At 41.7% G+C, this 27,971-nt stretch overlaps 1 pseudogene; it reads right to left on the reverse strand.

The window, feature by feature from the left end:
* Positions 1-7,854: 7,854 nt before the first annotated feature.
* Positions 7,855-26,029, reverse strand: LOC123588366 (annotated as a pseudogene).
* Between the last annotated feature and the right edge of the window lie 1,942 nt (positions 26,030-27,971).

Genomic DNA, 27,971 nt, shown 5'->3' on the forward strand with positions numbered 1-27,971 from the left:
CACAACGCCTGATACAGAGTACTAAATGCACAGTAAATCTTTATTGAGATGAATAGATAAATGAGTGAGGCTGGAGGTCATGGACAATGCCTAAGACATTGATTCGACTCTGTAAAACTTTGCTGGGAATTCAAAGATTCCCAGGAATCTAGAAACTAAAAGCTAGGAACACAGCTCTTGTGTGAGATAGACTCATAGATTTCAGGAAATAGAGGACTGAAATGGGGATTTTTGGAGCATTTTATGGGAATATGGATGAGGGAGCAATTAAGTTGGCCGGGAGTTGGGGATTGAAGAAACTACAGGAGATAAAGTAATACTTAACCTGGACTTTCAGGGGTGACTAAGCATTTGCCAGCCAGGAATCTAAGGATGGGGGAGTGGAGGAAGGATGCTTGACACAGAAGAACATGAAGATGAGGGTGTTGGTGGCACATTTGGGGACCAGTGAGTTGAATGCCTGCTGGGGTGAGACGAAGTCGGTATCAGTTAGGGTGCTTTGGCCTCTGAGTAAAACAAAGTCCTGACAGTAGTGGTTCAAATATCAGGAAAAAATTACGTGGCATCACGAGAAGTGAGGAGGAGGTGGTTCCAGAGTGGCTCATCTGGCAGCAGAGTGTCACCAAGGAATTGTTTTTCCCATATTCCCATGTTGTCATTCCATTGAATGAATTTGAGGCTGTGTTCTCCTCAGTTGACTTAAATCTCTGTTTTTAATCAGCAAGGGAAGTATTGCCCAGAAGCCCCATCCTAGGTCCCATTGGCCAGGCTTGTATCGTGTGCCTGATCAAGTTCCTGGAGAGGGACACATGCCCACCACAACTGACGTAGGCCCAGCAAGATTTACACCTGCTGAGATTTACCCACGACTGAGGAGGGGCATATGGCTGCTCAACACAGGAGCAAAATCAGGGTTCTTTTCACAAGAGATGGGAGGGTCAGGCAGTCAGTTTTGGCCACTGTGGGGGCCAGGAGCACCTGTGCTCTGTCGAGAGTCTCAACTACGACTCCGCTCTAGCGCCAAGGGTGGAGGCCTCGTGGGGCTAGAACTCGCAATGGAGAAAAAATTCCAGAACTGGAGATTACGTGGAATCTTATGATTTTTAAATGTTGGCAGCTAAGTTATTTTTTGTTTTTTAGTGTTTTTATTTATTTGAGAGATAGCGCGTGCTCATACAAGCGAGCGGGGGAGGGGCAGAGGGAGAGAAGGAGAGAGGGAGCGAGAATCCAAAGCAGGTTTCATGCCCAACACGGAACCCTGTGTGTCCAGGTATTTGTGTCCAGATGTGTATTCAGGTGTGTGTGTCCAGCTCTATGACTAAAGGCTTCCGGCTTCCTCAGGATACTCACATTGCTAATACCAGAGGCAACAGGAATCTTCATGGGTTTCCCACGTTCTTAGATCGTTCTCTTTCTGACTGCCTTTCTGAGGACTTCAAGCTCCAGCATCAGATGTGAAGACAATAGCCTTACAGCAACTGCTTAATCAGCCCTCACAATTGCATGAAGCTAATTCCTTGCAACAGATCCCTTTTGTTTTACATATATTTACATATAGCATGTACACATATAAAATATGTATTATTATGTACATTTAAAATATACGTTATATATACACATGTTTTAAAAATATGAGAAAATTTATCTATCATCTTCTAATGGTTTTGCTTCCCTGGTTGATCTCTTGGTAGAGGAGGATTTCCATTAGAATAACAACAGCAACTACAACAACAAAAAGAAATACAGAGTGGTTTTTTTTTAACTTTATTTTATTTATTTTGAGAGAGAGAGAGGAAGCAGGAGAGGAGCAGAGAGAGAGAGAGAGAGATACAAAATCCCAAACAGCTCTGCACTGTCAGCACAAAGCCTGATGTGGGGCTTGAACTCACAAACCATGAGATCAAGCTGAAGTCAAGAGTTGGATGCTTAAACCACTGAGCCACCCAGGCACCAGAATTGTGGAGTGGCTTTTTTTTTAAATGTTTGTTTATTTTTGAGACACAAAGAGAGAGCACAAGTGGGGGAGGAACAGAGGGAGAGGGAGACACAGAATCCGAAGCAGGCTCCGGGCTCTGAGCTGTCAGCACAGAGCCCAACGCAGGGCTTGAACCCGTGAACGTGTGAGATCATGACCTGAGCTGAAGTCTGACGTTGAACCGACTGAGCCACCCAGGCTCAGTGCTTTTTAAATGTTAGTATTGTGCAAAGTACTTTATGTATATTGTCTTATTTAATCCTCACAATCATTCTACAAGCAAGGGCTATAATTCCCATTTTACATGCAAGGGGCATGGGTTTAGCAAAGTCGAGTCACTTGACTGCCATCATAGAGCTACAGGCAGAACATGATGCTAATCTGGGTTTGTCTGACTCCAAAGCCTGGGCTTTAAACCATTGTACCATACTGCTTCTGTTAAATACAAATTCTAGTCAGACTTCACAGTAGTAATATAGTTTATGGATATTCTAAAGTGTGAACATTGGCATCCCCTCAACTGCAGAGGAAAAGAAGAGAGTGTGCTTGCTTTGGAAATAGGATGTGCCTTGAAGGTCATGATGTCTTTGAGAGTCTGGTTTAGAGGCAAGTGTGGTGTTTTGTTCACTCATAAAAATAGGCCCCCTGCTTGATCTCCTTCTGGAAGCCACTCACGTTCTTTGAACAAACTATGGTATGTGCACCACTGGTTATGCACAGGATGACTTTAGGTATCACTGAACATTGCATACAGTTAAATCACGTAGTTATTCTCCTTTCAAATGACTTGCCTACTGATTATAGAGGCAAGAAAATATTAACACAGTACTAATATGTTTCTAACACCTCTCTAACATTGGCTAGTCTACCTTTGAACAGGAAAAGAAAGCAGGGCGTAGCCTGAGAGTCTCCAGTGGACAACCCTACCTATAGAGAATTTACTAGCATCAGTTACATTTGCTTTATCTTTTTGCAGTTACCTTATAAGAATGGCAAGGAATAGTGGTTTGTTTTTTTTTATGTCATATGCTAGAATTTTTAAGTTAGAATTTTACTAAAAAGATGTGAGTCAATTTAAGGAAATACTGTAATAGTGCCCGTGGTTTCTGGTGAGCATTAAGGTGGTAAAAAGACTGTGCAGTGGTTGGCTCAACATGGACAACCAATCCAGTGATATTGTTTTTATTGTTCTATTCTTATTGATGTGTCTAGGCCCACTTCAAATCCATCATAGTAGCTGCTCAATTAAGTATTTGTGGAATGAATGAATGAATGAATGAATGAATGCATAAGTCCTTCAAGAAGTCTTCTCATCCCCTGCCAGCTTTAGGGATTCTTCCCATCTGATAACTCACAACACTTATGGGGCTTGTACTCATTCAGTGAGCATTCAGTGTGTAGGTGTGCCTGGTAACAAAAATGTCACAGCTGAATACTGGGCATTTTAATGAGTATATCATGTGACAATGCTTATATATTTTATTATAAAATTTGTATGGTAATATGTACTTTTTCATGTGTAGGCTCTATTTTCCATATTCTAACCATAAAGCCAAGGTCCAAATGACGTACTGAGAACATTAGAGAAAATAGACTGAGAAAAGAAAAATAAAACAAAAATGAAATGGTGATACAGCTAGACCTGTCCAGTATGGTAGCCACTAGTCACATGTGGCAGTTGAACACATGAGATGCAGGTAGTCTCAATTAAGATGTGCCTTGAATGTAAGTTGCACACTGGGTTTCGAAGATAGTATGAACAAAGAATGTAAGATACCTCATTTATACTTCTATGTATTGTAACATGTTGTAATTATATTTGGGATGTATTGGGGTAAATGAAATTATTATTATTAAAATGAATCCCATTTATTTCTTTTTACTTCTTTAACCTGGCCGGTAGAAAATGTATAATTACACGGGGCGCCTGGGTGGCGCAGTCGGTTAAGCGTCCGACTTCAGCCAGGTCACGATCTCGCGGTCCGTGAGTTCGAGCGGTCCGTGAGTTCGAGCCCCGCGTCGGGCTCTGGGCTGATGGCTCAGAGCCTGGAGCCTGTTTCCGATTCTGTGTCTCCCTCTCTCTCTGCCCCTCCCCCGTTCATGCTCTGTTTCTCTCTGTCCCAAAAATAAATAAACGTTGAAAAAAAAATTAAAAAAAAAATGTATAATTACAGATGTGGCTCACATTCACTTCCTGTTGGACAGTGCTAATAGCTAGACTGCTAGGCCCAAAAGGGTAGACTGCTTCTTTTCTTGTTTTACCGCTGTGTTCCCAGAATCTAGCACAATACCTGGACATAGCCAGTGTTTAGGAAGCTTTTATTAAGCCACACTGGACATGTGAATAATGTAATGGGGTGATATTGTGATTCATAACAGCAAATATTTATTTGGTCTTGGTCCCAGTTGCCAGCACTGAGCTCCTAAAAACCCTTGCAATTTGCTAAGAGGAAAGCCATTATGGCGTCTTTTGTTATGTTAATAAGTGACTTGGGACCCTGCCTAAGGATGAGGGCTGGTTGCTGGGAGAACCAACCTAGTGATTGGCGGGTCCTAAGTTTAAGAGTCTCACCCCCACCTCTGGGCGTGGGAGAAGAAAGGGGCAGGAGGTTGAATCAGTTGCCAGTGGCAATGATTTCATCAATCTTGACTATGTTATTAAGCCTCCATAAAGACTCAGAAGGACAGGGCTCAGAGAACTTCTGGGTTGGTGAACATGTGGATATTCGTGGAGAATGGTGCCCTTGGAGAGGGCATGGAAGCTCCTCGACCTCTCCCCGTACCTTGCCATATGCATCTCTTCTATCTGGCCGTTTCTGAGTTACATCCTTTCATAATAAACTGGTAATCCAGGGGCGCCTGGGTGGCGCAGTCGGTTAAGCGTCCGACTTCAGCCAGGTCACGATCTCACGGTCCGTGAGTTCGAGCCCCGCATCAGGCTCTGGGCTGATGGCTCAGAGCCTGGAGCCTGTTTCCGATTCTGTGTCTCCCTCTCTCTCTGCCCCTCCCCCGTTCATGCTCTGTCTCTCTCTGTCCCAAAAATAAATAAACGTTGAAAAAAAAAATTTTTAAACTGGTAATCCAGTAAGTAAAATGTTTCTCTGAGTTCTGTGAGCTGCTCTTGCAAGTTAGTTGAACTTCTGATTTATAGCCAGTGGGTTGGAAGTACAGGTAACAATCTGGGCTAGTGACTGGTGTCTGAAGTGGCTGGGGGCAGTGAACCCTTAACTTCCAGGTCCCAGGAATCCTTTTTAAAAGACATAGGGGCTTCTGGGGAGCCTGGGTGGCTCAGTCAGTTAAGTGACCGACTTCAGCTCAGGTCATGATCTCACAGTTCCTTAGCTCCGCGTTGGGCTCTGTGCTGACAGCTTGGAGCCTGGAGCCTGCTTTAGTCAGATTCTGTGTCTCCCTCTCTCTCTGCCCCTCCCTCACTTGTTCTCTCTCTCTCTCCCTCAAAAATAAGTAAACATTAAAAAAAAAAAAGTCACAAAGGCTTCTTCAACAATTAGTTTAGTATACAACTATCATTGCTATTTTTCACACTTATTTTTTTCTGCAAGTCTTCAAGAACTCTACTTTTTTTTAAGTGCCTCAGATAATGATTTAATTTAGATTTAACAAGCCAGTTATTGCAGGTCAATTAAGTGCCACTTTATGATTTAAAACCTATTTATTCAGATTAACAACCATTAAATGGTTTTATTACACCTCTTTTTGGTTAATATTATTTAAAACTGTTTTCAGTTATTTAAAACATCATTTCACATTCATGGGCACTTAAAATAAATCTTTTAAAGTCAAGATGATCTTTTTTTTTAATCTCTTTGGTCATTTGTAACCTGATTTATTACAGAAGAAGGCACAGATATAATTTACTAAGAAGCGAAATAAGCAAAATATATGTAAGGGTTCTACAGACAATTAATATAAGGTGACTAACAAGTAGACAGAGTTGACTGAGCAGTGAGCTCATATTTAAATATTAGTATTTTTTAAATAACAGCTTTATTAAGCATCCTTTCAAAGTATACAATTCAGTGGTTTTTAGTATGTTATGGAGTTATGCAACACTTACCATTTTCAATTCCAGAGCATTCCCTTCACTCCCAAAAAGGAAATCCCTTATCTATTCTGGACATTTCATATAGTTGGAACTGTACAATATGTGACCTTCTGTGTCTGGCTTCTTCACCAAGCATAATGTTGTAGCATGGGTCAGTATTTCCTTTGGATTTCTGAAGAATATTTTGTCGTGTGGGTATACCACATTTGTTTATCCACTCATCAGCTAATGAACATTTGGGTTGTCAAAAAGTAATGCTTTTTAAAAATTACACACTTTATAACAAAAATTTCACATGATGTATATGTGTACTAATAATGATCACTAATATTTGTCAAGCATTTATGTACCACCTGTTCTAAATGCTTATATGTTTTAGCATATTTTATATTCATAAAACCCTATGGAGGGTGGTGGTCACCATGACCTCCATTATTCTTATGGGGAAATTGGGAAGTAGGAAGATTAAGTTATCTGTCTCAAGATAAACACCTAGTCTGTTATTCAAACCCAAGGAAGTCTGACTGCAAAGCCTGTACTTTACTTTTCATTGACAAAATTATTATACAACAAAGCTGACTTTTTTGGGAGGGGTGCACAGTTTCATGAATGTTAATACATATAAATTTGTGTAACCACCACCACAGTCAGAGAACTATTCCATAATCCGAAAATACTCTTGTGTCCCATCCTGACCCATCCTAACAGGTAGAAGACGTGACCACTAGTTGACCTGAGAACTAGATCTGGGCAACTGGAGACCCCTTACCTCTTCCTCTGTCCTTGAAATGTGAGTTCCACCCACCATTCCCACAGTAAAAGCCATTTTGAAAAACATAGACTATGTGGACCAAATCTGTCACTGAATCTTATAGTTAAGGCCTCTGTATAAACTTTTAAGGTTTTAGTGGCTAGTGTAGGGATCTACTTGGCTTGGGGCCACCCAGAACAAGCCTCCTAAGGGAGTTCCCTCACTTACTAAACATGCCACCTGCCAATCTAGAGTGTCTGCCTCTTTAGCCTCTCCTTGTCCCCTGTGTCCAGGGACCAGTTTGCCAACCAAAACTAAAACTAACCCCATGGCACCCACTGATCTGTCCTCCATTCTGTAGTTTGTTGGTTTGTTTGTTTGTTTTCAGAGACTGTCATGCAAATGGAATCATATACTAGGTAACTTTTGAGACTGTCTTGTTTCACTCACCATAATGCCCTTTAGATTCATGCAAGTTGTTACACATACCAATAGTTCATTCCTTTTTCATTGCTGAGTAGGATTCCATTGTATGTCTGTGCCACGGTTTGTTTATCCAGCCACTTAAAAACAATTTTTAATTGAGGTGTAACATTCAAACAGAAAGTACACAAATATATGGATATAGATTGGTGAATTCATGAACCCACCCACGTAATCACCTCCCATATTAAGAGCTAGAATCTTGCCTGTGCCCTAGCCATGCCTCTGTGCCCTCTTCCAGGTAACTTTCTGTTTTTACTTATGTTTTTGTCTCCATAGGCTATTTTGGCCCGTTTTTGAACTTTATAGAAATGGACTCCTATGAAATTTGCTCTTTTATCTGGGTTCTTTTGGCCAATATTATGTTTGTGAATCTTATTCATGTAGCTTTGGTTTATTCTCTTTTTTTCTAGAAAAATATAGAGGTTTATTTATAATTGTTATAAAGTTGAACTGCTGAAACGTGTTAACTGAAACATTTTGACTTACATTAATGCTTTATGTCCCTGCATTTATATTAAAAAGTCACGGAAAATGAAAATGGAAAAACTGCCAATACCTGATTTCTCTCCCCTATTTTTCCACTTGGAATCATATACTTTGGTACCTTTTGACTCCATGGGAAAAAAATATCTAACGTTCAGAACTACCAATAACTGGAAGAAGAGAATTTTTTTTTTTTTTTTAAAGAATGAAATGTTTTCCATCATAGTGGATTCTTAAGCATGTTCTCCATGTATGTGGCATGCTACCTGCGTGGCTTTGGGCATAATTGTTACATGTTTGGCATGGGTGGCACACAGGTTGGTGTCTTCAAAAAGGCCCACCAGAAGGCCTCACTTGCCTCCTATAAAGCACCAATAGCTGTGCTTTGGAAGAGCAGATCTGTTTTGAAGTCCTGAGCAATTTCTTGCACCAGATGCTGGAAAGGATGTTTGCAGAGCAGAAGTTCAGTGGACTTCTGATAATGTCTTATTTTGTGGAGTGCCACAGTACCAGGCCAGTTACGATGAGGTTTCTTCACCCCTCCAGTAGAGGGTGCACACTTACGAGTGGCTTTTGTAGCTAGTTGCTTCCTCGGTGCTTTATCACCAGTAGATTTATAGGCAGACTGCTTTGTACAAGCCCTGGTATAGAGACCTTACCCTCTTTTTTGTCTGGAGCTCGGTGAGCTAGAGGCGCTGGCATTAGATAACCATGGCAGTGTGGTGGTGTCAGTTAACCGCTATAATTTATTCTTAATGCTCCATAATATTCCGTTTTAGAATATATCACAATGTATTTCTTCATGCTGCTGCTGCTGGACATTTGGGTTGTTTCTGGTTTGGGGCTATTTTGAGGAGTGGATTTGCTGGATGATAGGGTATGTGTATTTTCAGCTATTTTAGATGAGACCAAACACTTTTCCAAAGTGAATGTATCAATTTTCATTACACTTATAGTGAAGGAGAATTGTAGTTACTCTGTTTCTTTAACAACACTTGATATTGTCATTTTAAAAGGATTAAACTATTTTGGCATGTATACAGTGGTGTCTTATTGAAATTTTCATTTGCATTTTCCTAATGAATAATGATATTGAGCACTTTGTATTTCCTGATTATATATTCTTTGTGAGGTGCCTGTTCAAGTTTTTTGCCCATTTAAAAACTGGGCTGTCTCTTTTGTCAATTTGTATATTTGTGTATATTCTGGCTATGAGGCTTTTGTAGTTATGGGTATTGCAGATATCTTCCCCTACTCTGTTTGCCCCTTCATTTTCTTCTTGTTGAGGTGTTTTGTTTTGTTTTTTTAATTGTGGTAAAATACAAATACATATAATTTATTATTTTTACTGTTTTAAAGCATACAGTTGAGTGTCTTCATGTGCATTTATTATGTTGCTTAAGCATATCACCACCATCTGGTTCTAGAACTTTTCTTCACTCCAAGAGGAAATCTATTAAGCAGCCACTCCACATTCTTCATCTCCCCCCCCCCCCCCCCCACCAATCACTAATCTACTTTCTGTCTGTATAGATTGTCTGTTTTGTACATTTCCTATAAATAGAATCATACAATATGTGACCTAGTGTGTCCGGCTGCTTTCACTTAGCATACTGGTTTTTAGGTTTATCTAAGTTGTAGCATGGATTAGTACTCAGTTCTTTTGTGAGTCATTAGGGAAATGTGAATCAAAACCATAAGGAGATACCATTGCGCATCCACTTGGATGACCATAATAGAAAGAAAGAAAAACAAATAGTGAAAGGGAAGAACAAGTGCTGGTGAGGATGTGAAGAAATTGGAAACTTTGTATATTCCTGGTAGGCACAGCCACTGAGGAAAACAGTTTAGCAGTTCCTCGATATCTTATTGGTGAATTTAATGAACAGAAGTTCTTAATTTTAATGACATCAAATTTAAGGATAATTTAAATTGGAAAGTGTTTTATAGGTCCTGTGGAAACAATCTTCACCTATTCTAGGTTTGTCTTTCAGAAGCTTTATTGTTGTACCTCTACATTTAAGTCTACCATCCACCTGGAATTTATTATTGTATGTAATTTGTGAGGCAAGATTCTTCCCCCCACCCCAGTGTGGATTTCCATCAACTGAGTTTTCAAAAATAATGTCTTTCCCTATTGCACTTCAATAATGTCTCTTGTAAATCAGGGTAAATCAGGGTAAATCTTGGAGTGATGAAAAGTTCCAGAAACATATTATAGGTATGTTTCTGGACTCTGTATTCTCTTCCACTGAGCTCTTTGTTTCACCTTGCACCATTACCCCACTGTCTTAATTATTGTAGCTTTATCATAATTGTTTTCTAAAGTTTTTATTTATTTATTTAATCTCTACACCCAACATGGTGCGTGAACTCACAAACCTGAGATCAGGAGTCATGGACTCTTCCAACTGAGCCTGCCAGGCACCCCTATCATAATTCTTAACATCTGGAAGCTTGAATTTTCCAATCTTGACATCATCAAGATTGTCACGGATATTCTTGGACCCTTGTTATTTCCATGTAAATTATAGAATTAACATATCAATTCCAACAAAAAAAGAAACCTGTTGGGATTTTGACTGGGGTTTTGTTAAATCTGTAGCTTAATTTAGGGAGAATGACTTTACAATGTTGAGTCTTCTAATCCATGAACATTATTTATTTCTGCATTTATTTACGTCTCGTATCAGTCAGGGTTCAGTGAAGAGACAGAAACCAGGCCAGTAATTTGAACAGGGGAAAGTTAATATGAAAATGTGTTAGCTAGTACAACTAGTGAAAAGGTGGGTAGCTAGTTCAGAGGGTAGAGGGTAACTCTAAAGAGTACAGAAGAGCGACTGGAGAAAGCAGTGAATAAGTGAAGACACTTGGAAACTTAGAAGGACCCCCCCTCCTCATTGCCAAGGCTGAGATTCGGACCCTTTGGAGGTGTGGCTGCCATGGAAACATACAGTCCATTAATGATGGAGAACAGGAAGGTGTGGCTGCAGCCGACCTGCAGGAGTGGTTTTAACTGGGTAGAGGGAAGGAGGAGGAAGTTGCCAGAGGCATGGGCTGAACAGCTGGTTCTGCAGGACTTGTGATGTGGTGGGTAGCAGTGGTGGAAATGGGCATCCTTAACTCATTCCCAGCCTCAGAGAAGACATTTTCAATATGTCACCATTATGTATGATGGCTTTGGTTGTTTTGTAGCTATTCCTTATCAAAACTGACTTAGATTGTTAAAATTAAGCAATAAGTGAGTATTTGACTCTTTTCAAATGCTTTTCCTCAACTATTGAGAGGAACCTTTTTTTTTAATTTTTTTTTTTTTTTTTTTTGGTCCTTCATTCCATTAATATTGAGGGTCTTAGTGATTTCAGACATAAAACAAACTTTGTACTCTTGGGGTAAACCAAAGTTGGTCACGATATAACATCCTTTTTATGTAAGTACTGCATTTGATTTCACAATATTTTGTTTAGGAGTTTTGTATCCGGGTATGTGAAAGAGATTGGACTGTAATTTTCTTTTCTTGTAATTTACTTGTCAGGTTTTGGTATCTGGGTGTTTGTAGCAAGGTCATGCTGCCCTCAAAAAATGAATCGAGAAATGTTTCATCTTTTTATATTTCCTAGTAGAGGTTGTGTATGTCAGTGTTACATCTTTTTTAAACGCTTGGAAGAACTCACCAGTGAAGATACCTGGGCCTGGAGATTTCTTTGTGGGGGTGTTAATTACAGATTCAATGTCTTTAATAGATACAGAAGTATTCAGATTTTTTATTTTTCTTTGTGTCAGTTTTGGTAGCGTGTGTTCTTCTAGCTTGTATGGTCCCATCTAAATTGTCAAATTCTTTTGGCATAATGTTGTTAATAGTACTCTATCCTTAATATTAACGATGGTAAGATTAAAAACAATATTATCTTTTCAATGCCCATAAGATCTTACTTGGCACTTATCAGTTTTTATTAGCCTTTTTGAAGAACCAATTTTGAGTTTTCTTGATTTTCTCTATTGTAAGTTTTCTTTTTATTTCATTGATTTTTGCTTTTATCTCCATTATTTTCTTCCTCCTAGTTTCTTGAGTTGATTTATTGTTCTTTCTTTAACTTCTTGAGGTGGATGTTTATATTATTGATTAACATCCTTGTTTCTTTTCTGGGAGATCCATCTCAAGCCTTAAGTGTTTGTTTAACAAGGGCATTAGCTACCTTCCATACTTTCTGCTATCTTATTCCTAATAAAGTATTCCTAATTTCCTTTGTGATTTTTTTCCTTTTTAAAAAATATTCATTTTTGAGAGAGAGAGAGAGAGAGAGAATGAGGCAGGGGGCAGGGAGAGAGGGGGAGGGAGGATCCAAATGGGCTCTCTGCTGACACCAGAGGGCCTGATGTGAGGCTTGAACTCACAAACCCCGAGGTCATGCCTTGAGCTGAAGTTGGACACTTAACTGATGGAGCCACCCAGGTGCCCCTTGTGACTTTTTTTCTTAATTTCCGAGCAGCCTTTGAAAGATTTTTAAGTTATCATTATTGATTCCTCCATAATTACATTGTAGTAAGAATATATATTCTGAATGATATTCATCTTTGCTATTTGTTTACATTTGTTTTATGACCCAGTGTTCTAGTCATTTTGGGCCAATGTTCCATGTGCACTTGAAAGAATGTGTCTTCTATTATCATTGGGTGCAGTGGATGTTTTCCACTGACTTATCCCGTTTCATTAATCCCTTTTTTTAAAAATATTTATTTATTTTTGGGAGACAGACAGAGTGCAAGCAGGGGAGGGGCAGAGAGAGAGACACACACACAGAATCTGAAGCAGGCTCCAGGCTCTGAGCTGTTAGCACAGAGCCCGCCGAGGGGCTCAAACCCACAAAGCGAGAATCACGACCTGGATTGAAGTCAAATGTTCAACCGACTGAGCCACCCGGGTGCTCCCCCACCCCATGTTTTTTTTAAAGCTGTGTCCAGTCTCTTGCTAAACAGTCCAATGTCAAACAAGTCAAGTTCATTAATCATGTTGCTTAGATCTTTATATTCCTACCAATTTTTTTGTCTGCTTGTTTTATTAGCTTCTGAGAGAGGTTGTTAAAATATTCCACTATTATGGATTTGTCTACTTTTCTTTTTAGATTTTTGATTTGTACATTTTGAAAGTATGCTATTACGTGCTTACGAATATAAAATTGTCATATCTTCCTGGTGGATTAACCTTTTTACTGGAGTTTTCCTCTTTATATCTAGTTATGCATCTTGCCTTCAAGTTCACTTGATTTGATATTAGTATAACTATATTGCCTTTCTTTTAGTTAGTGTTTTATTTTTTCTTCCTTTTACTTTCAACCTTTTTGTGTCCTTATGTTTAGGGTGTATCTCATATGAGCAGCATATAACCGTTTCATTCTGATATAGTCTGACACAGTAGGTCTATTAATTGGAATATTTGGTCTATTTACATGTAATATAATCACTGATACATTTGGTTTTATATCTATAATATTACTATTCTTTCTATTTCTACTCCCCTTCCCCCTTTTTAATCTTAATTTGGACCAATCAAAAAAAACTTTTAAATTAAACCAGTTTTTCTTTTATTAACTTATTACTTATACCTTATTTTAGTAATTACTCTGGAAATTAAGACATTCCTTCTTTGTTTATTTGAGTCTAATGTAAATTAGTATTTTTACCACTTGCCAGAAATTCTAGGGCTTATTATACTCTAATTTATCTTCTTTCTGCCTTTTGTGTTTTTAATTGTATTCACTTAAATGTGCATGCACTTAAGAAACCATAGGATGGGCACCTGGGTGGCTCAGTTAGTTGAGTGTCCCCACTTTTGATTTTGGCTCAAGTCATGATCCCAGGGTTGTGGGATTGAGCCCTGCATTGGGCTCTGTGCTGAACCTGGAGCCTGTTTGAGATTCTCCCCCCCCCCCCCAGCTCCCTCCCCCTCTCCCTCTGCCCCTTCCCTGCTCATGCTCACTCTCTCTAAAATAAATAAAATGGGAAATAAATCCCACAGGGAATTCTTGTTAATATTTTCCATATTCATTTAGATTTACCTCATACATATTTTTTCTGTTGCTCCTTAGTCTTTCCTACATTTCTGTCTGGGATCATATTCCTTTTGCCTATAGAACCCTCTTTAGTATTGTTTATTTCACTTGTATCTTCTGGTGGCAAATTCTGTCCTTTTTAATGTGTTTGAAAATATCTTTATTTCACTTTCCTCCTCGAAGGTTATTTTCAGGATGTGTAGAATTCTAACTTGGACATCATCTCCTTTCATTGCCTTTTTGCTTCTATCAAATCCGTTGAGAAGTCAGGTCTCGTATCGTTGCTTTCATTCTAGACTGCTTACCTAATACAGCACAAATGGGGGAAAATTGGCACAGTGTTTTTGGATCACTTCCCATTACTTCCTTTCCTGGGAAGGAATTGTTTTGGACCTTCAACTCCTAGCTGTTCTGACATCCCCAAATACTAGTTTTTGTCTCCTGCCCTCCTGAAGCATCCTAACCACTCTGATGGCTTCTATGCCTTTTAGCAGCTGCCCTCTGCCCTGCTTCTGAGCTTCTCTCCCCATGATGCTTAAGAGTCATCAGTACCCCAAGGGAAAAGGTGATGTGCCCAACGTCAGGTGCATCTCACTGAACTTCCTTTCTTTCCGGGATTTTTGTACAGCAAGTCTTGGAGGCACCCTGGGGCTTTCAAATAGAATTTTTGTGTGTTTGTGTTCGATCTGGCTTTTCTGGTTTTATGTGGTGGGAATGTTGGTCTGCTCTATTACTCCATCACAGGTGCACTTGAAGGTTCCATAATTGTTTTCTTCTGAATGCTTTCTCTTACACACTCTGCATTTTATTTATGGTTTCTCTTTTCTGCATGTTGCTTCCCAAGGCTGCTGGTCTTGCAAAACAGGCTGTGTGTTCAGTTAATTGGTGTCTCCCGTGGTTGTGCAACATGGTGGCCCTGCAGTTTACCCTGTAAAGCCCAGCATGACTTGGGCCCTAGCTTACCGCCTCAGTGCCACTTTCTGTCCTGTCACCATTAGGAAATATGCTTACAACCCAGAATGGGCAAGAGAGAGAGATCTTCTTCAGGGAGGCCTTGCTTAATGCCTCGGCCAGGTGGTTTTAGAGAACTCTCATTAATGCCCTACATCATTTCTTTTTTTTTTTTTTTTTTAATTTTTTTTTTCAACGTTTATTTATTTTTGGGACAGAGAGAGACAGAGCATGAACGGGGGAGGGGCAGAGAGAGAGGGAGACACAGAATCGGAAACAGGCTCCAGGCTCTGAGCCATCAGCCCAGAGTCCGACGCGGGGCTCGAACTCACGGACCGCGAGATCGTGACCTGGCTGAAGTCGGACGCTTAACCAACTGCGCCACCCAGGCGCCCCAATGCCCTACATCATTTCTTTTTAGCTCTCCTTACAAATGTAACTTTCCATTGATTTGTGGGATTGGCTGAGTAATTTATCTTTTCCCCTCCAGAATGTGGTTGGAGCCATGAAGACAGTGACCTTGTCAGTGTCATTTACACGGTATCACCAGTGTCCATCATAGTGCCCAATACACATTTACTGAATTAACTTGAAGCTTGTAATGATAGGAGATGAGAAGGAGGGGATGAGAATTAACAGTCACTAAAGTTTGACTATTTATCACCTTACTTAGTTTTGACCTTACCTCCTGGAGGCAGACAGTGTTGCTGTCTTGCATTGAGTAAACCATGGCTCAGAAATTCTGTTATTTTCCTAAAGTCACACCTTTGCTAAGTGCCTGATCTCGATTTCAATCTCAGGACTTACTGGTTCAAAAGGAACCTTGACTCTGGATTGTTAAATACTTCTCAGCCTTCCATCCTTTTTGTATTTCTTTACTGACTTTTCAATCTTTATCTGATACTCATAGAATGCTAGGTTATGTCAAGGGCTTTTTTCTGAAAATACAGGAAAACATCAAGAAGAGAAGCTGACAGTTTTTTTCTGTTACTTCAAAAACAGAATGGCATGCCTTTTATATTTCCCTGGAAAGATTATGTGGGTCAGTCTAGATTGGTGGGTAAACTTCCCTCAAATGGCCCACTTGAGGAGGAAACATTAATTTGTTTAACTTCAGTTACAAAGAAGTACCTAGAGTCATAGCAATAACTATTATTTATTGAGCACCTATTGTGTGCTATGCACTACAATGGGCACAACCCATACCTTCTCTTCAATCACTAAAACAGCCCTGGAAGGTAGTTATTGTTATTTCATATTGTACAGATTTGGAAACTGAGACTCAGAGAAGTAAGGAAACTTGCCTTTACGAAGTTTTAGATCTAGAATTTGGACTCCTTTGTGGACTTCCATAAAGACTGCTTATCATTGCATACGCTGCTCAAGGCATCAAGCCTGGAACACAGAAGGGGCTTAATAAATGTTTGCTTTTTTCAGGTTAGTAATGATATGGTGAGCCTCTGAGGAAAAGGTCACAAAGTATTATAATGAAGCTTCCTTGTGTCTTGCCAGGGAATGTGAACAGCATCTCCAAACTGACCCCTTGGAAAGCCCCAGAGCTTCTGAGTCATGACAGCTTCCAAGTGTCAGGTAAGGATCATACTGGTCTCAACTTCAGGCTGTACTCTGCTATTTGCCACCAATATTTTCTGGTTGCAGATGTTATTGATCTGACAGTTTATTTCCCGAGACACATTAGTTCAAACTGATGTGATATGAAAGTCTCATCCTAAGGAAATTGGCCTTGTGAACGGTTATCCTCTGGGAAGAGCATGCTGCACTTATGACTTGACTAATATGATGAAGAAGCTGCAAATACAATTAGCGGGCCTGGTTGGTGATTCTCCAATAATGATGTTTGGGGTATATTATTGGTTTAGCTGTAATTGAGCTTAAGATGATCTGAAAAGCTCTAAACTGGTGTGAAAGTCATTCACAGCTTTGGCTCAGTGTAATGTTCATGCACGAGAGTGGTGAGGGGGGCTGTTGATGACATTTGGGTGTGCAGAGACTGGGGGGTGCGTCCCTGGACAACTGTGGCTTGTCTTTCAAATTCTGTTTTCTTTTAGTCTATCACTAGTAAGATGAAGACTTCTTCATAATCTTCTGCCCACTCCCAAATCCCATCCCCATCCTTATCATTTGGAACTTACTACATATTATCTAACTCTCTTCTTTCTCATGCAAGTATAATTTGTCTGGTGTACATTAAAGTCATCTTCATTAGTCAAGATAGTTAACCTTAGCTGCCATAATAGACAAGACCAAGTGGTTGAGCATCACGGAAGTATATTTCTTGGTAAGAGAAAGCCTTGGTCATGGGTTGGGGAAGGCTATCCTCCATCTGGTGACTCAGGAATCTAGATTTCTTCCCTGCATCATCTCAACATGTATTTGTTGGGGGACAATTCTCCCTGGATTTCTTGGGTTCTCAAATGGTCTTTGTTTAGCAATGATTGAATAGCAAACCAAAGGTAGAGACCTTCTCTCTTCCTGGAGACATCCCAGGATGAGTAAGTTCTGTCCTCTTCCTGGAAGATATTTGCTTATATTCGGAGGTGGTAAACCTAGAGATAAGCTCCATGTGCCAGAGACATTTACTTCCTTTCCAGGGTAAGGAGTAATCTCTCTCCAGAGAGGAGGACAGGCAGGTTACCAGCAGCTTGATAGAAACTCAGAGTCAAAACTCAGATAGAAACCCGAAGTTCAGTGTTCTTCTCCAGTGGTGCAGTAATCCAAGTACAGCAAGGTCACACTGCCCACTCCATGCTGTTATCCAGTGTCATAAATACACATTCTCCTCTTTTCCCATCCAAACCCCTTTCACAAGGGGCTGTAATGGGCGCCAAGTAGTTCCATGTTGCAACAGAGAATTATAATGCAGTTGATGGGTAAAGAAGGGGCCAGTTACAGGTCAGCTAATGGTGAGGGGACCCACTTGAGAGTTTCTTCTCTGAGTTATTAGACATTGCTAAAATTAATACTTGGCTGCTCTATGATTATCAATGTAACTCTTCAACAGTGAATGCAGATATAATACTATGCCAAATCCACTATTTAAAGGATGTCTATATTGAACCATAAAGTGCAAAAGATTTCTTAGTAAGCTCATCCAAGTCCACAAATATTTTTTGTGTGCCTGTTTCATGCTGGGCACCAGAGCTACAGTGCATCTGAATGAGACAATATTGCTGTCTTCGAGAAGTCTATGGCTTAGTGAAGAACTCCTTGTCTCAACTACCATGCAGAGTCAAATTTTCTTACATTAGGCTAGGTTAAAGGAATATACATCTGTTATTAAATCTACCCTGATTCCTGCATTTAATGGTTATGGTTACCTGCCTAATTTCTGTAAATATTCCTCTACTTTCCAGCTCTGTTCCTCAGTCCTCTCCCATTCTATTTACTTGGGCTCTACAAGCTCCTTAATAATTGAGTAGGGGCTAAGGCACCTGGGTGGCTTAATTGGTTAAGTGTCCGACTTCAGCGCAGCTCGTGATCTCATGGTTTGTGAGTTTGAGCCCCACATTGGGCTCTCTGCTGTCAGCACGGAGCCACTTTGGATCTTCTGTCTCCCTCTCCATGCTCCTTCCCCGCCCCTTCAAAAATAAATAAACATTAAAAAAAATAAGTAGGGGGCATGCATGTCAAGACTTCTTTGGTTGCAAGTGATAGAAACTCAACTCCCAACTGGCTCAAGCCACAAGAGCGGATTTTAGTGGGTTCTGGGAGTGAACTGTCAAAGGGAGCTCTAGGTGCAGCAGGATCCAGAGGCTCAGATGATTTCAGGACTCAGTCTTTCTCTTTCCATTTCTCTTTTATGTTTTCTTCTATGTTGACCTTTTCCACATGGTGACCACAGCAGCTCCATTCCACGTTGTCTTTGCAACACTCACCTTGAAGATGAAGAAATTCTCTGTACTTAAGTTTAAAAAAGTGTCTAGGATTGAATCAGTCATTCTGATTAGGGGGAGGAAAGTTTTCTGGCCAGATCTAGGTCACAAGTTATTATGGCAGAATTGTGACTCCCCCAAATTCATAGGTTGAGATCCTGAGCCCTAGGACCTCTTAAGGTGAATGTATTTGGAGACAGGGCCTTTAAAGAGGTAATTAAGGTTAAAGGAGGTCATTTGAGCGGCCCCTAATCCAGCATGACTGGAGTCCTCATTAGAAGAGGAAATTATGACACAGACCCACAGAGGGTAGACCCCGTAAAGACACAGGGAGAGGAAGTATATCAGCAAGTCAGGGAGAGAAGTCTCAGGAGAGCTCAGCCCTGCCACTGCCGTGACCTCAGACTTCCAAAACCATGAGAAAGTCTCCGTTGTTAAGCTACCTAGTCTATGCAGCCCTAGAAAATTCATACAGATTCAGCCTTGAACTCACGGTGGATTTATTTAGTACCCCTTGAACCACGCTAGAGAGGAGGAGTGGTTACTCATAGGAAACCCAAAGAACTATTACTACAGGGAAGAATAATGAACATTTGGTAGGGGGAAAAAAAGGATTGTCTACCACTGGGTCAGATTCATAATTTTTGGACATATGTGATGTGTCAGGCCTTAGGAGCACCTCATACCTAATACAACAACCCCATGAGATAGATGCTATTATTTTCCTCATTTTACAGATGAGAAAACTGAGGTCCACACAGGCGAAGTGCATTTATCCAAGAACACGCGATTAGCAGGGAACAGAACCAAGACTGATATCCATATTTGTCTAGCTGCAAAACCTCAGCTTTTTGTCACTATGCTGGAGAGCCAGTGACCACTAGATCCTCCTGCTTTTCTATTTCCAAGACTGAAAAACTCTGGCTTGAGGCATGGGAAGGAAGTATGTTAATATGTTAATTAAGGAAAATTCACAGTCTGCAGAATTCACAAGTCCATTTTCGGAACTGTTTCTGATCTGGGTGAGCCTTTGACCCATTCCAGTTAATTAACATTGCAGAACATGAAGTAATTGCTGTTGTTCCTCAAAATTGGGGGCAGAAAAACACCCAGCAGCCTGGGCCCACCCCAGCCCTGACTCCTGAGGCTAAGGATCAGAACGCCAAAGTCTCACAAGAGGACACAGTCAAGAAATTCCTCAGTTCATTTGCTTCTCCACTCCTGTGTGTTCATGACGTGTTCTGTTCTGCGATTAGCAAGGCAAGCCTGCTATCTGAATTGGGGGCATAAAGTCTACCGCTGAGTAAGAGATCTGTCCTGAATTTTACAAATAGGATTTCTAGTTTGAAATGCAGGCTGATATTTGAATGTTTCATTAGGAGACAGATTCAGAAAGTATCAGACTAATACATGGTCATCGTATTTTTTCCATGTAGTTCTGATAGTTCTGTTGAAACCAGTGGTGACCCAAACTTGTAAATCCTGCTGGTCTTTGTTAGGACTCCGTGGGTGCAAGAAAGGGCAATCCATTCAAGCCAGTTCACAAATAGAATTCAGGGGTCTTTGTCACTGAGTGTCTATCATCTGAGTCCATGAGGTGATGAAGTTGTGTAGAAAAGCAGAAGTTTGTCATTTCATTTTTTTTTCAATAATTATACAATTTCAGTTATTAACGCTTTTTTAATGATTAAGTTATCATCCCTAGCATGAATCCTTTTCTGCCATGGCAGCTTCCTGGTGGTTCAGTCTCTCTGAAGGACCCCCTGAATTTTGAATGCCCTTGAATGGATTGCTGGTTCTTCCAACCAAGAAATACTGTCAAAGAGAATCAGTCTTTCACCAAATGTCTGACCCTGGTGCATATGCAGTGTAATCCAGCAGCAAGTGGTCAATTGAAAATCTTGCCCAAGATGCGGGATTCCTGATCAAAGTGGTGCTGAGACATGCTTAAAGAACAGAAGAATCACAGACGACCCGAGAGAATCAGGTGGTCTTAGAGCCATATTCAGCTGGACCTCCCAGGGTCCACCACACCGGCTGTTGTGGCCACTGTTCTGGTCGGTTGATGCCTGTATCACACTGGTTATTCAATATTTTGAATATCATATCAACCCCAAAAGAGTTAACAGTTGAAGAAAAAAAAAACGACAAGGAAAGTGACTCGGTGAGCACTTCAAAAGAGAAAGATTTAAATATCAAAAGATTCTAGCAGGCCTTAGGAAAAAATTGGTGAAGCCCTTGAATATTTTTTAAATGACCTTTTTGCTATCATACTGTGAAAACCAAACCTGAAGTGAAGGATTTTGTCACAAAAATTACACGAAAAAAACTCACTACTTAATACATTTTTTGTTCTTCACAAGAATTCATGCATAGTTGAAATGGTAGCCTAAATTTTGTTATGTTGGTAAGCTCAGTTTCGTTTTTCAAGCTAAAGTTCCAAATCAAAGCCCTTTTTTCTCCCATGATTTGCTATGAAAATTTGGGCTCAGTATTAAGTGAGTCATTCTACAGGTCTTCTAAGACCAGGATCGATTTTCTTCTGGGGGCGAAGGGCAGGGAGAGTCCCCCCTGTCTCTCATGGAGCTGCACAGTCTTCCCTTATGCTTCTTGCCATGATGACTCCATTTCCCTGCTTGTTGTCACATCCGTGTTCCCTGCTCACTCATGGTGTACCTGCTAAGTTAGCCATGTTTTATGCCATGCGTCTTCTTTTCCCAACCATCGGTTATTAGACTGGTGGTGGCCCACGACGCAGGGGTAGCTGTTCCGTAGCCTGGCCAAGGATGTAGACTTTATTAAAAGGACATGAGGTATACTAATCAGATTCACTCTCAGGAATCTCTAGGGAATATAGTCAGATTTAGTCAGATACCATGATGACCCGATAGTAAATTGACACAACATAGAATCCCTGAGGTCATGATGGGCCAAATGCAAGCTTCAGGAGCAAGAGTGAGTCATCCAGCAGGACAAAGGTGATAACTCAGATTCCAGACTCCTCACCTAATGGTCTTCCACCATGTCATGTACACTGGGCAGCTATTTGTCCTTCTTGTGGTAACAGTACCCCACATTTTCTCAATCCATACAATTTGGGTCGAACTGATCCCATCAGATCTAGAGTCATCATGTGACCCAGGCTCTGGCCAGGCAGCTCATTATGTGCTCTCAAGCCATAAGGGTTGGTTAAGGGATGGGCACATTGCCCAACTTGGGCCAGTAACATTGAGGAGAAGGACCTCTGGGTAAAGAGTTAGGGAAAGCACACCCAGCAAGATGTGCACCTGAAGCTGCTTGCAACTCTCTTGTTGAGAAATGAAGCAGCCTACAGGAGATCAGGCAGGTCCTGCTGATGATGTTTGAGCTGCTGGATCCTGCCATGCCTGAAACTGGCAAGACTCCCTCAGACTCCCAGCCAGCATTTCTCCTGTTTGCTAAGCTAGTTTAAATTGGGTTTTATGTCACTTGTTACCAAAACAACCATAGCTGACACAACATGCTTATTTGATTATGATAACAGTAATCCCTGGTAACCACTTCAAGGTACTATTCCAGTTCTCATCGCAACTGATTCTTTCAACAACCCTGTGAGGCACACAGGGCAAGGATCTTTTTATTTATTTATTTTTATTTTTTTTTTTATTAAAAAAAAATTTTTTTAACGTTTATTTTATTTTTGAGACAGAGACAGAGCATGAACGGGGGAGGGGCAGAGAGAGAGGGAGACACAGAATCGGAAGCAGGCTCCAGGCTCTGAGCCATCAGCCCAGAGCCCGACGCGGGGCTCGAACTCATGGACCGTGAGATCGTGACCTGAGCTGAAGTCGGGCGCCTAACCGACTGAGCCACCCAGGCGCCCCATGGGCAAGGATCTTGATGAAGATTGATGCCAGGTGTAGGGGGCTACAGCAATGTTTTCTCGAGCACTTGGAAAGTATAGGGAGTGAAGATTGCTTTTTGAGAGTTACACCATGAAGTCAATATATTATAGATCGAAGCAGAGCAATGCAAAGTCATGTTAAAGAGATAGGATGGCTAGGCCTGCAGACTTGTCTGTCATGTGATTGAACTTATTAACATATTTGAAGAAAGACTGTGCCCATCACGATCTGCCACAGAAGCCTGGAGGACAGAGTTGCAAATGCCAACCTTGAATGCAATCACTACAGCTTGTTTCAGTGGAGAGGGAGTCTTGATCTTTGAATATCTCTTGTTCCAGGGGCAAGGCTAGGTTTAGAGAAATGCTTTCAGCTGCAAGTTGTGGAAAATCAGAGTGATAACTATGGTCAATTAAAGGTGGCTGAAACTTTCTTTCCATCCTCCCATTAAGAGGCAGGGTCTCTTTCCCCTTGAGTCCAGGCTCACCCGGTGACTTGTTTCAAGAAGACGGAATGAAGTAGAAGTGGTATTGTGTAATTTCCAAATGCTCAGCTGTGAAAGATGTGCAGCTTCTACTTTTGCACACTTGGAAGACTCCCTTTTGGAACCCAGCTGCCATGCTGTGGAAAACCCAAGCCATAGGGAGAGAGGCTGAGCTGTTAGCCGACTGCCAGTCATGCAAATGGGCTGCTTTGAGCATTCCTTCCAGTTGAGCCTCCAGATGGTTGCCGCCACAGTCAGCCCCAAATGGAGGAGAATAGCCACCCTGCTGAGGCTGGTCAACTCACAGAATCATGACAAGTAATAAATGGTGGTTGTTTTAAGCCACTAACTTCTTGGGTGATTTGTAATAGTGCAACAGAGAACTGAAACAATAATGGCTTAAGCAATAAAGACATTTAATGAACTTCCTTAATAGAAATTCTGGATGTAGGAAGTTTCAGTTTTGGTGTAGTAGGTCAACAGCATTGTCAATGATCTAACTCTCTTTCTTCCTTTTTATTCTATAATCCTTAGTAAATTGGCTTTTCGTCTTCCTCATGGATACAAGATGGCTGCTGCAGCCCCAAATATCACATCCACATTTAAAGCAGAAAGAGGGGGAAAGAGTTAGTACTTGTGAGCTCTTCTCTTGCCTCTGTACCTTTCACTAAGAAGCCAGATACCTTTCCAGAAGCCCCCCAGATGACTTACCATTATGTCTCATTAGCCAGAGTTGATTACCCTTAGTTCCAAGGAAAGTGAATGTATGTTTATCCAATCTCTATAGTGTGAAACAGCCATGGGGAAGGAGGTTGACAGTGGCCTTTTGGGAGCAACCAAAAATCTTTACCACAAGATAGATACAGGTATTGTTGCCAGTCGACTTGTGATAGTGACGATTCCATCTGAATTATCCTTTCCATGAGATGCTTGTTTCCAGCCATTTCAGTCTATTGCCACTAAAGACTAAATGAATGCATCCATCTCTCCTTGTCCCAATTTTATTCATCAAGAAACCATATTCTTATTTATTTCCCCAGGCTGGTCTTCTTACCAGGAGAGAAAATACTGGTTGCATAGCTTTTCAGAACCAATCTCTACAATAGTAATCTCTCTTTGCAAATGAATACGTTGTCATCTGGTTTATACATCACTCTCAAAGTGTGGCTAATGTGAGTCTAACCCAGAGGGATGATACCTCTCTCGGTGTGTTGAAAGAGCCAGGTTTCCATTGTTTGTAAGGATCTGGATACAATCACTTAACCTTCATGCTATCACATGAATCTCTTTGGGAGACAGCTTGATGATGGGGACAGCTTCTGATGAGGACACAACTGACACCTGAGCAAAGATATCTGGAATTGTTACAGAGATGAGAACGAATATGGCTGAGTGGTCATTGGTTCTGCTCCCTACAGAAACACAGAAACCCTGGTGACTTCAGGCTGATGGAGATGTTGAGCTCACCACCCTGATTTTATGATTCTATGCTGAATTAAAGCAATCTGTCTCATTAGCCCCAAAAGATCAGTGTCATGGTTAAGAACATCATCAGCTCAAGTGTGCCTATTAGCTCTACCTCATATTGACTGTGTAACTTTGGGCAAATGTTTTCCCCTCTTTGAGCCTCAGTTTCTTTATCTGTAAAATGGAGACAATATTCAAGCCTCTACCTTGCAAGGCTGCCATAATAATTGACAGGTGCGATGTATGCAAAGTGCTTGGCGTAGTATCTGGTTGGACATGGTACTCACCAAGCAATAGCTATTTTTATTTTTACAGATCTTATGTCCAAACCAGAGGTTAGAAAACCTGGTTACCCACAGCCATGCTGTCTTCATGCTTAAAGGCCCTTTTCATATACTCAGTAATGGTTCAGGGGATGACAGTGGTACCCAAACCACCATGGTTACATTGAATTGGATAAAGAAAAGATATGTAAGATGTGCTCCCTAGGCTCAGAGTTCTAATGTGGTTGGAGAGGCAATATATAAAAACATGAAATGGTGGGGCACCTGGGTGGCTCAGTCAGTTAAACCTCTGACTTTGGCTCAGGTCATGATCTCATGGTTCATAGTTCAAGCCCCATGTCGGGCTCTGTGCTGACAGCTCAGAGCCTGGAGCCTGCTTTGGATTCTGTGTCTCCTTCTCACTGCCCTTCCTCTGCTCATACTCTGTCTGTCTCTCACACAAATAAATAAAACATTAAAAATTTTTTGATAAAAACATGAAATGGTTAAGTACCATGTGCAACATACCAAGATGAGGGGGTAGCCCTGAGTGCAATAAAGGCTGAATCTGTCTTGCTCGTCCTGTCGTGGTATAAGTGGAAATAGCAGCAGACTCGGAGTCAGACAGCTTTCCGTGGACACTCCCCACCCCAGGCTTGGTTAGATACCACCCACTGACCTAGGATATCAGCAGTACTCACCACTGAAATGTAATTGTTCACTTGTTCAGTCTCTCCTGTTAAACTGGGAGCGATGGAGGACGTTCATTCATTCATTTACTAATTGATTAAGCAAATATTTACTGGGTATCTGCTATGTGCCAAGAACTGTTCCAGGAAATGAGAACAAGACAGCCATTGCCTGTATCCTTGAACACCTCATGGAAAGCTGCACAGAGAGACAAGAGACAAGTAAATATGTGGTTATATACAATGTTGGGTGGTGGTAAGCACTGGGAAAAAATAGAAAGCAGGATAAAGGGTGTTGTAGACATGGAGATGTACCACCCACGTGTCCCATCGAGGAAGGACTTGCTGAGCAGCTGCAGGGAGAGTGGTCAGCAGATCGCCCCCACCTGTTCCTCCTCAGGGTCTGCCTGAGCTGCAGAGAGCCACCTTGCCCAAGCTCACACATTTCCCAGGGCAACCTGCATCCTGTGCCTCAGTGAGGTGTGGGGTCCAAAGGCCTGGCCATTGCCTCCTGACTCCAGACGCACTGGTGGGCGATATTGCTCGCAGAGCTTGTCGCCCGGGTGGATGAAGCTATGTTGAACTGATGTCATAGTTTCTCTTCCGTCTTTTATCCGCACCTGCTTTCCCCTCTACACGACACACTCCGTCTCTGTGTTTGCTTTAGGAGAATCCAACACGTGACAAGGTGATGGAGTGTCATGGCAGGGGAGGGGCTTGCAAATTTGGATAAGGTGAGTAGGGAAGTCCTGTCTGAGAAGGTGACATTTGAGCAGAGGCAGGAGGTTGAGGGGTCAGCTGTGTAAAAATCTGGAGGAACAGTGTTTCAGGCAGAAGGAACAGCAAGTCAGAAGCCCTGAGATAGGAATATACTTGGCACATTTGCGCATCATCAGCAAGGCAGGCTTGTGGGCTGAAGCCCAGTCATAAGGACAGCCATTGATACTGCAGCAGGAGAGGCAGTCAGCAGTCCCATACTGCTGTCCCATAGAGATGTGGGGACAGTCCCATAGAGATGTGGGGACATCTCTACTCTGTGTCCCTAGTACCAGTACATAGTAGGTCCTGAATAAATGTCTGTCGAGCCTAACTGGGCTGTCATTCCAGCTCCTCTCCTCTCTCCATGTGTGATCTGGGACAAGTAGTTGCTCAACCTTTTTGTGCCTCAGTTTCCCTGCCTGTAATCAGTGGCAAAGGCGGGACCCTTGAGCTCTGGTTTAGAGCTTTTGTTACCATACCGTTTTCTCTTCTTACATTCCCTTCTTCTCTCTCCTCTCTTCCTCCAGGGATCTGGAGCACACCTGGTCCCACCCTCAGCTTCTCAACAGATGGCTCCCACTAGAAGGGCGGTTGCTCTTGGCAGCTCGTCCCCATATCCCAGAGCCCCTGAGCTCAGAAGCAGCCATACCGGGGTGGTGGGTGGGTGGGTGGGTGGGGCGCGGTGGCAGAGTCGAGAGAGAGTTAGATTTCTCTCCTCTGATAATAAATAAACCCGATTAAGGCATCCTCGAACCCATGGGGCAGGGTGCTCCTTTGGTGGGCCTTATTGCTTTGATAAAAGCCGCAATATCTGATAATTGTCTCCGGCACCCGAGAACTCCCATTTTATGACTTGCACGTGCCTGGGATAAATTGCTTTTGCTGCTTTGTTATATATAATTCAGGTCCTTATGGATGCTAGTGGGATGCATAGTGCTCTCCTGTAATGATTTATTCATTTGGGAGAAGCCGAGTGCACCCACTGGGTTCTGCCCAGCCTGCCTGACAGCTCGAAGGGTTGGCACTGCAGGCACGTGTTGGATTCGTCTTCAGAGAGGAGCTGATTTGGGCTGTTTGGCTTTCCTGGAAAGCAGACCTGGCTGCGTGAGGACCCCTTGTCAGTATGAAGCTTCCTCTAAGGATGTGGCTGGCTGAGCTAGGGGCTTTGCGGGGGTAATTTCAAGCTTCCTCACCACTACCGTGGGGATATACTCATATGCTCACTTTACAGATGAGGAAGCAAGGTCAGGGAACTTATGTGACTTGCCCAAGGTCGCTGGCCAAGCAGGTGAACGTCTTTTCCTAACAGATGGGTCAGCCTTCATTTTGCCCACTTGTGCCTGAGCCAGGTGCTTAACACACACAGATTCATATCCTCTGCAGCATCCACCTGTGGGATACAAGTGATCCACTTCCCCATTTTATAAATGGGGAGGGGACTGACTAGTTTACCCCCTAGAAATGGAAAGTGTGGGATTTTAACATAGGTCAACATTCATTCATTCATTCATTCATTCACCATTCATTCATTTATCCCTCTGTGCCTCAGTTCCCTCATTTGTCAGTTGGGAGGAATATCAGTACTTACCTTGTGGGGTCATCGTGAGGATTAAATGAGGTATGGGGAAAACGAGTTCTCACGCACAAAACGCATTGAACAGTGTCTGGCCCACAGACAGATGGGCAGGAAATTTTAGCTGCAATGGTAAAGATTTTATCATTCACTTATTCTTTCACTCCACAAGTGTTTTTAAGTAGCCCACTGTCTGCAGGATG

This window comes from Leopardus geoffroyi, chromosome D3 (assembly GCF_018350155.1).
Source record: "Leopardus geoffroyi isolate Oge1 chromosome D3, O.geoffroyi_Oge1_pat1.0, whole genome shotgun sequence".
Classification (NCBI taxonomy): Eukaryota; Metazoa; Chordata; class Mammalia; order Carnivora; family Felidae; genus Leopardus; species Leopardus geoffroyi.